This window comes from Indicator indicator, chromosome 29, assembly GCF_027791375.1.
Source record: "Indicator indicator isolate 239-I01 chromosome 29, UM_Iind_1.1, whole genome shotgun sequence".
Classification (NCBI taxonomy): domain Eukaryota; kingdom Metazoa; phylum Chordata; class Aves; order Piciformes; family Indicatoridae; genus Indicator; species Indicator indicator.
The window spans coordinates 7,395,202-7,402,925 of NC_072038.1; positions in this window are offsets into that span (position 1 = coordinate 7,395,202).

Genomic DNA, 7,724 nt, shown 5'->3' on the forward strand with positions numbered 1-7,724 from the left:
CCCATCAACGGCTGCAATAATCTTACAACTCAGGCAAGAGCCTCCGAATGCTTTGGATCTGTAACATCACCTCTGTGTTTTAAAGATGCCAAAGTATAGTATCCTGGGATGGTTTCCTCTGCAACAAAGAAATATGGAGGCAGTAAACCCCCTGCATTTTAATAGTTACTGTGGGGAGAAAACAGGAAAATAATGCTTGTTGCTGCAAATGGCCCATTAAGGGAATAACTCAGCGACGCAGAGCTGCCCAATGTATCACTGTCCTGGGGATGTCAAAGAGAGCCAGAGTAGACCCCAGAGAATTCTTACAGCACAGAAAAACTGCTGAGACCTCAACATTAAACAAGGGGCTGCTGCTTCATCCACAGTAACCACTGAGCTCCAAGAAAACATTAATCAAACCAAGTTTGTCTTGTGCTTACCAATTTTTGGCATAATCCTGCCGTGCAGTTGAGGTTTTGGGGCTGGGGTTTTGTTTCATTTGCTGAGCAGTGATGGTTAAATGGAGTTTTTTTCAGAGGTAAGTGGCAAAAGTCCCATGTTCCACAGAGCAGGCAGATTCACAGAATCACAGAATGCCAAGGAATTGGAAGGGACCCCAGGGATCATCTGGTCCAACCTCTCTAGGTAACAGCATAGTTGAAATGAGCTGGCCCAGCACCCTGTCAAGCTGAGTCTTAAAACTGACCAATGTAGGAGAAGCTACTTCTTCCCTTGGTAGATCATTCCAATCTCTAACTGTTCTCATGGTGAAAAATACTGCTTATCTTTTCCATGTGACTCCTTGTGAAAAAGGAGACACCATTCTCATGGCAGCCACCCTTTATATACTGGTACATGGTAATAAGGTCTCCCCCAAGCCTTCTCTTCTTCAAGAGCAGAGTATGGCACATCAGTCTGAGGCAAGCATTTCATCTATCAATTGGTAACCTCAGCTAACTGTGGAGCATGATCCCCAGCTAATCACCAAGTAAGCTCTGTACTCAAACAAGAGATGCTGCTCCTCAGGGCTGTGGATGAGGAGCTGTACAGTGAAGCCAGAGGAGTCACCCAAGCTATAAACTGTTTAGCAGACAGATGAGGAAGACATGATGTGTTGCAGCAGCACGTGGGTCTCCCACAAAGCAATTCCACAGACAGCCCAACACAACTCAACACAGAGCAGGCTCTACCTACTGCTGCCGTCCTGAGCTGGGAAGTTGATAATCACAGGCACAGCAATTTCTGTTCTGCCCAAAGTACCTGAGGAGGGGAAATGTCTGCTTTTGTTCCTTTGTGTTTACATGACCTCATGTGCTTGTGAACAGGTCAGTCCAACCCAGCATGCACCACACATCTCCACAGGGTTAGGGGCAGTGTGAGGAGAGATGAGCTCCATATGTGCAGAGCACACAAGGGGCAACCGAAAATAAAAGGAAAAGCAGACAGGTCCTGACTTGCACTACCAGGGCACCATATGCAGGAATATTCAGGGGCCCAAAGCAAGCACCATCAGACACTGACTGAATAGCTCCAAGTTCTTTAAACCCACTTTTAATGGTATCTCCAGACCAGCAAGAAGGCATAAAGGGTGAAGAGAAACCAAGAATCCTCAACAAGCAGATGAAAGCTGCAGGGAAGGAAAAGAGCTGTCCTGATTCTGACAGATTTGTACATACAGAAGGTTGTAAATGAGACTGCCAAGCAGTTGACAGAGCCTTCAATAAAGGACAAACTATTGGTTCAACTGGCAATCACTCTGTTTGTCAGCCTGAACCACAGCATAAGCAGTTTCTGCATTTCAGTCTTCGCTGGAACTTGACAGAGAAGCCTCAGCCCTGCTATGTGCTGTGCCCAGCAAGTGTTTAGGATAATAGAATTTGCAAGTCCTTCACCTATGCTTCCTTCTAGCACCAAACACAACACATATCTTCATGTCTCAGCCCCAAAACATGAACAGCAGTGGAGTCATATGCTTGTTCTTGTTCAGATCACCAAAACCCACAGCACTGTTTCAAGCTCTGTTGTATCATGAAGAAAGCCATTTGCCTCAACCACATTTAAAGGGCAAGTCACCTTTCCTCTCATTGCACCCTGCAAGAACACAGGCAGTAACTGCAGCAATTCCTCCTTCTCATCACCAAGTTACAACATGCCATTTCAACACAGACTCAAGGGAGTGCAAAGTAGTGATGTGGAGCAACTTGGATGGCACCAGAGGCCCTGAGCACAACACCACTGCATTTTGTAGGCAGCATGGTCTGCTCAGTTATACCCTGCTGCTTTCAATGCTGAAACTAGGCTGGACATCAGACCTTTAGCTCTGGCAGCTATTTCATCAGAAACTCTAAAAATGCTGAACTTACATATGCAGAGGAGAAGGTGGTACCAGGAGGCTGCAGCTGTTCACCAAGGAATACTCCCTCAGAACACATGAGAGAGCTTTTCCTACTAAGGACAGCAGATGGAGATGCATGTATGAATCAAGTGCTTGTGTGACAGAATTGTAGAATGGTGTAGGGTAGGAAAGACCTCTAAGATCATCAGATCCAACCATTAACCCAACACTGCCAAGTCCACCTCTTGTCTCTCAGCACCACATGTACATGGCTTTCAAATCACTCCATGGGTGGGACTCCACCACTTCCCTGGGCAGCCTGTTCCAGGGCTTGACAACCCTTTCAGGGAAGAAATTGTGCCTAACATCCAACCTAAACCTCCCCTGATGCAACTTGAGGCAGTTTCCTCTTGTTCTATCACTTGTTATTTGGGACAACAGACTGATCCTCACCTCACCATAACCTCCTGCCACAGCTTTCCAGGGGCTCTCAGGAATGCAAGGCAGAGGTGCAGGACTTTGGTGCCAACAGAAGCAACATTTAATTAGCTTCTGCCTAACAGGCAAAGAACAAAGCATCAGGTAAAAGATCAAAAGCTGCTCACTGGAAAGCAGAAGGAATTTGCAGGTAAGTATTACTTTGATCCCACAAAACACTTGTTGCTTCAGCACTGCCCTGGTGTGCAGGTGGACAGCACTGCAGGTACACACATGCAGGCTGGGAATGGGAGAGACACACAAGACAGGAGGTGAAGAATATGGTAAACTGCCAGCACAGAAGCTTTGTCTGTGGCATTTGCCTCACTGAAGAGCTATGCACCAGAAATAAAAGAGAGTCCTCTGTAATGCTGCAAAGAAGTAGCCAAATATACTGGGGGATATAAATATCACCAGCAAGATTCAAATTAATCCTTTCACCATTGTCACAGGATAGGGAATTCTGTGTAGCTTCAGCTGCAGCACTAAAATAAAACAGATGAAAGTCATGGGACAGTTTCAGAGAGAGTAACAAGACTGATCTGGGGCGTGGAGAGAGATTGCAAGGGAAGATTAAAGAAAGGCAAATGTTTTAAAAGTCTTCATGCATGAGAACTGTCACTGCCAAAAAAAGAGTAAGAGCTGTCTGTGGAGGACAGGAGAAGTAGCCAGGCAGTTAAACTGTGGCAACAAATGTCTAGTTTAGTCATTCCAATAGCAGGGATACTGGTGTACCAGAAAAGGGATGTTTTCATCACTGCTGAGTTTCAAAGATGAACCATAGAAACAGATCAGCTCAGAAAGAGTCAGCCCTAGCTAGGGCCAGGTGATGGATTGGAGCTCTGAAGGCCATCTGGTCTACTCACACCACCCCAAAAGTCTCTGAAACACAGCTTGGGAACACCCCTATCCTTCCTAAAACACAGGAATTCATAGAACACAAACCTGCAGACCAAATCTGCAAGTTTTGCTCTATTCTGAGCTCTCTTCTGTGTAGGGCAATATCTGCATGCCCAGTCCATGGGGCCTGGGTCATTAGGAGAAGCAGGTATTGCTGCTACCTCTTGTGAGGGCTTGGGAAAGCAGGCAGGAACTGTCCTACAGCTACGTCAGCATTAAATTAGCACCATTCAAAAAAAATCCAAACCACAAAACAACAAAACAAAACCAAAGGTATTTTTCACATTAATTTTCTATTTATCCTCTGATCTGAAGGGATTCTTTTCAACATGGCACAGACAATCCAGCTCTCCAAAAGCTGAAGCACTGAATTAACTGATAAGCCCTTGCTGAGTGCCAATATTTATTAAGCACACACACATTTTCTTCTCCCACACATCAACTGTCACCACTAAAAATCCTTGCTACAGCTACTAAGTCTGTTCACACAGCCCCTGGCTGCTCTCCCAGTCAATGCCAGCACACAAGAGCTCAGAAATAGGCTGGGGAGCCAACTCCTGAAATCACTCCGGGAGCCTCTTCCCAAGAGCCTGACCAGTTCCAGCCAGCAGCATCTCAAATAACACTGGCTGCTCACCTCCCTTGGAAATGCCCTTCCCCTTCTCACAAACCTATCAACCACAAGATCCTGTTTGGCTTGGCAGATCACACCCTCACCTTGGCAGACGCTGCTGGACCAAATGTTGCTGCCTCCGGTTGCACAGGATTCCAGTATTCCGGCGCAGGAGGGCAATGCAGGGCTTCTGCATGGACTGACACAGGTTCCAGAACATTATTCCCACTCTGTGCAGCACACACTGATATCAGGAATGCATACTGAGCATGCAAAACACTGAGGCATCTCTCACAAAGTTTACCCCATAGAGGTATATGACAGGCTGCACTTGGGGTTGGCTTCAGCTAAGTCACACTGCTGAGCCCTTTTGCCTGGCAACTGGTCTTGTTGCTCCAAGGGTGAATTTGCTGTGCAAGAGTTTAATAGCTTTACAAGCAAAATAAGCTGAGCTACAAGGCTCTTGAAGTGAAACATGAGACCTAGAGCATGCCTGGGCAGAAAGGAGAAACATGAGCTGTTAAACATCAGCACCAAATTTAAGTGTGAAACGCCTTAGGTCAGAAAAATGCAATGGAGTTTCTATTCTGGTTTTGTCCTTAATAGTTTAGATTTGATTCTACCTATTTAAGGAGTAGAGACTCACTGCACTGTGGAAGTCTCAAACACCACAAAAATTTTCACCTGCTTTTCCCATGCATTTCCAGTAGCTCAAGCACAGGTTAGTGTGTGCTGAAGGCAGAGCAACTGGAGACAAGAGCAGAGAAGCCCAGGAGTCAGGACTTGCATCTTCTTCCCAGTCCTATGACTGGATTTTCTGTGCAACTCTCAGGTAGTCACTTACTTGATCTGCACTTTTCTGTGTACATATGACAGCCTTTCTAACGACCTTCCCTTTGTATAGCAATACCTCCACGTTAGAGGGGGAAAAAAAAGCAAGCTTTCAAAGCTACTAGCTATTAGCTGCAGCTATTTAAGATGACCTAGCCAAATCAAGGAAACAAGTTTACCATAGGGAGCCAATCTGAAATCATCCCATTTCATGGGGAGAATTATGTAGGTCACCAAAAAGTCTTTCATTCCTGACCTGCTGGAGCAGCAGTGGCTTGCAGAGTACAGAGTAAAGGAAAGGAACAGCAGTCACCAGCGCCGGCTGAAATCCCAGCACTCACACAACTCCAGTTCCAGCCACTTCAGTGAACAGATTTTGCTCATGTGCATCTCAGCTGAACAGGTAAAAAAGGGACAGCAGACTAAATACTGCAAGTTTGTGACTCAGAGATAAAAAGGGAAAGGAAATGCTATTGTTGGAGCCTGCCTGCTGCTTCCAGCCACACCTGCTGAGGCATAAAAACGCAAACAAAAAACTTAACACCCCTCCAGCGCTAAGAGTCAAACCACAACACACGCTTCAGTGCTGAGAAATAACTTGTGCCATATGTCCCTCCACCCCAACTTTAAACATGTTTCATATTCCTTAACTGCAGTGCTTGTGCAGTAGACAGCACTTCTATGGCTTTTTATTTCCAGTGTCTTGTAACCATGGCCTGATAACACTCACAGCACTAGGTCCCTAAATATCAGCAGCTAAAAAATACCAGGAACCTGGCTTCACAGCTGAATCGATGAAGTAATTGCAGAGTGTTCTCTTAATACGACAAACAGCAGACCACACACTCTGCCAAGCTGACACTTTGATCCCTTTTCTTTTTACCCTGCCACGGGCAGAACCATGTCTCCTTCCCTCCTTGCCAGCAGGATAGCGACAGCAGCGCTCTGTCCCATCCTGGCTCTCCAGCTGTAAGCCAACCACGAGACACACAGAGGAAACCCAGATATTTGGCAAATCCAGCATAGGACCAGAGAAACAGCTTTCAGAGACTTCTCTGCTTTTAGCCAAGTTGTCACCAGAACAAGAACAAGCTTCTCTAAGCCTGCAAACTTAAGGGAGGCTTCTACATAAGCAGCAGCAAGGCCAATGTCTTTTACCCTGAGCTGTCCTGTTCTTAACATTTCGAACATTTTTCTTTTAAAACATTTTTCATTTTTATTACTTCCTATTCAGAGTGGCAGCTAAGAACATAATACCTTTGCAAGACAAGCTGCCAGTCCAAGAGCAGAAAAAGACAGGCAGGGCTCAGCGAGGAAAGAAGCAGAGTTATTTTACAGAGCATCAGCAACACCGTGAGCAATAAATCCGCTCCTAACCCCTGCCCTGGAGCGCCTGAAGGATACACATCAAGTAATTGCCGAGGATCCCCACCATCCATCTTCATGTCTCTGCTGGTAACCAAACTGAGCAACCCACGAGGTAGGTACTGGGGTAACTGGAGAGAAGCTCACCTGCCCCAAAGTGAAGCACCCACAACACCCCCCTGCTGTCGGCCGCCGCTGCAAAGGATAAGTTTAACAACTGTTTCCCATCCCGCTGCCTGCCAGCCCCGAGCACACCGACCGGCGGCGTGGCGCGGAGGAAGGAAAGACAAAGAGCGAGATAAAACCCGGGATGATGTGTCACCGGGGTGCCCCGTCCCCCGGCCGCGAACCCGTGTGACAGTGACAAGCGTGACAAGCAGCCCTGCCGTGGGGCCGGGGTCGCGGGTGGGCTGGGGCAACCGCTGCACACGTCAGCCGGGCCCTGCTGCCGCCCACCACAGCGCAGACCCCCGGCCCCGCCGCACGGAGGCGGCCTCACCCGCCCCCAACGTGCCCGTGGACAGCGACGCCCCTCACGGCCCCGGCACTTTTACCTGCAAAGACGAGCCCGAGGAAACTTCGGCACGAATCAGTCCGACCCTGGTGGGGGGGTGCTCCGAACCGCCACGCCCCCACCAGGCCCTGCGAGGAGACCACGACCACCACCACCGCCGCCGCCACCGCCCCGCTCCGCCCGGCCCGGCCCGTGGGGGTGTGCCCGCCCGCCGGCCCCGCCTCGCCCGCCGCCGGCGTGACCCGAGGCTGCCCGGCAGCTTCCTCAGCGAAGCGGGACCCTTTTCACCTCAACACACCGCGCACTAACTCCGGCGCCGTTACCTTGCTGCTCCGCCCGGGGGCCGGCGCGGCCATGGCGGCCAAGACGCTGCAGACCTTGCCCGTGCCCAGCGGGCAGCAGAGGTTGTGCGGCCCGAACCGCGCACCCCCCCCCCCCCCAAGCTGCTCCCGCTGCGGGGTGAGGTGGTGCAGCCCGAACCCCCCCTCCGCGGGCTGAGGTGGTGCGGCCCGGGTCCTCACGTCACCTGCTGTTGACGCGTCGCCTGGCAACGGGAAGATGGTGACGGCCGCCGGCTGGTGAGTGCGGGTTTGGGCCGCGTTCGGTACTCCACCGCGGTCCGGTACCGCTTGGCCCAGTCCGGCCTCGCAGAACCCGTGTGTATCTTATGCATGGCCCCGAGCTCCACCGCAACTTGACCCCCAACG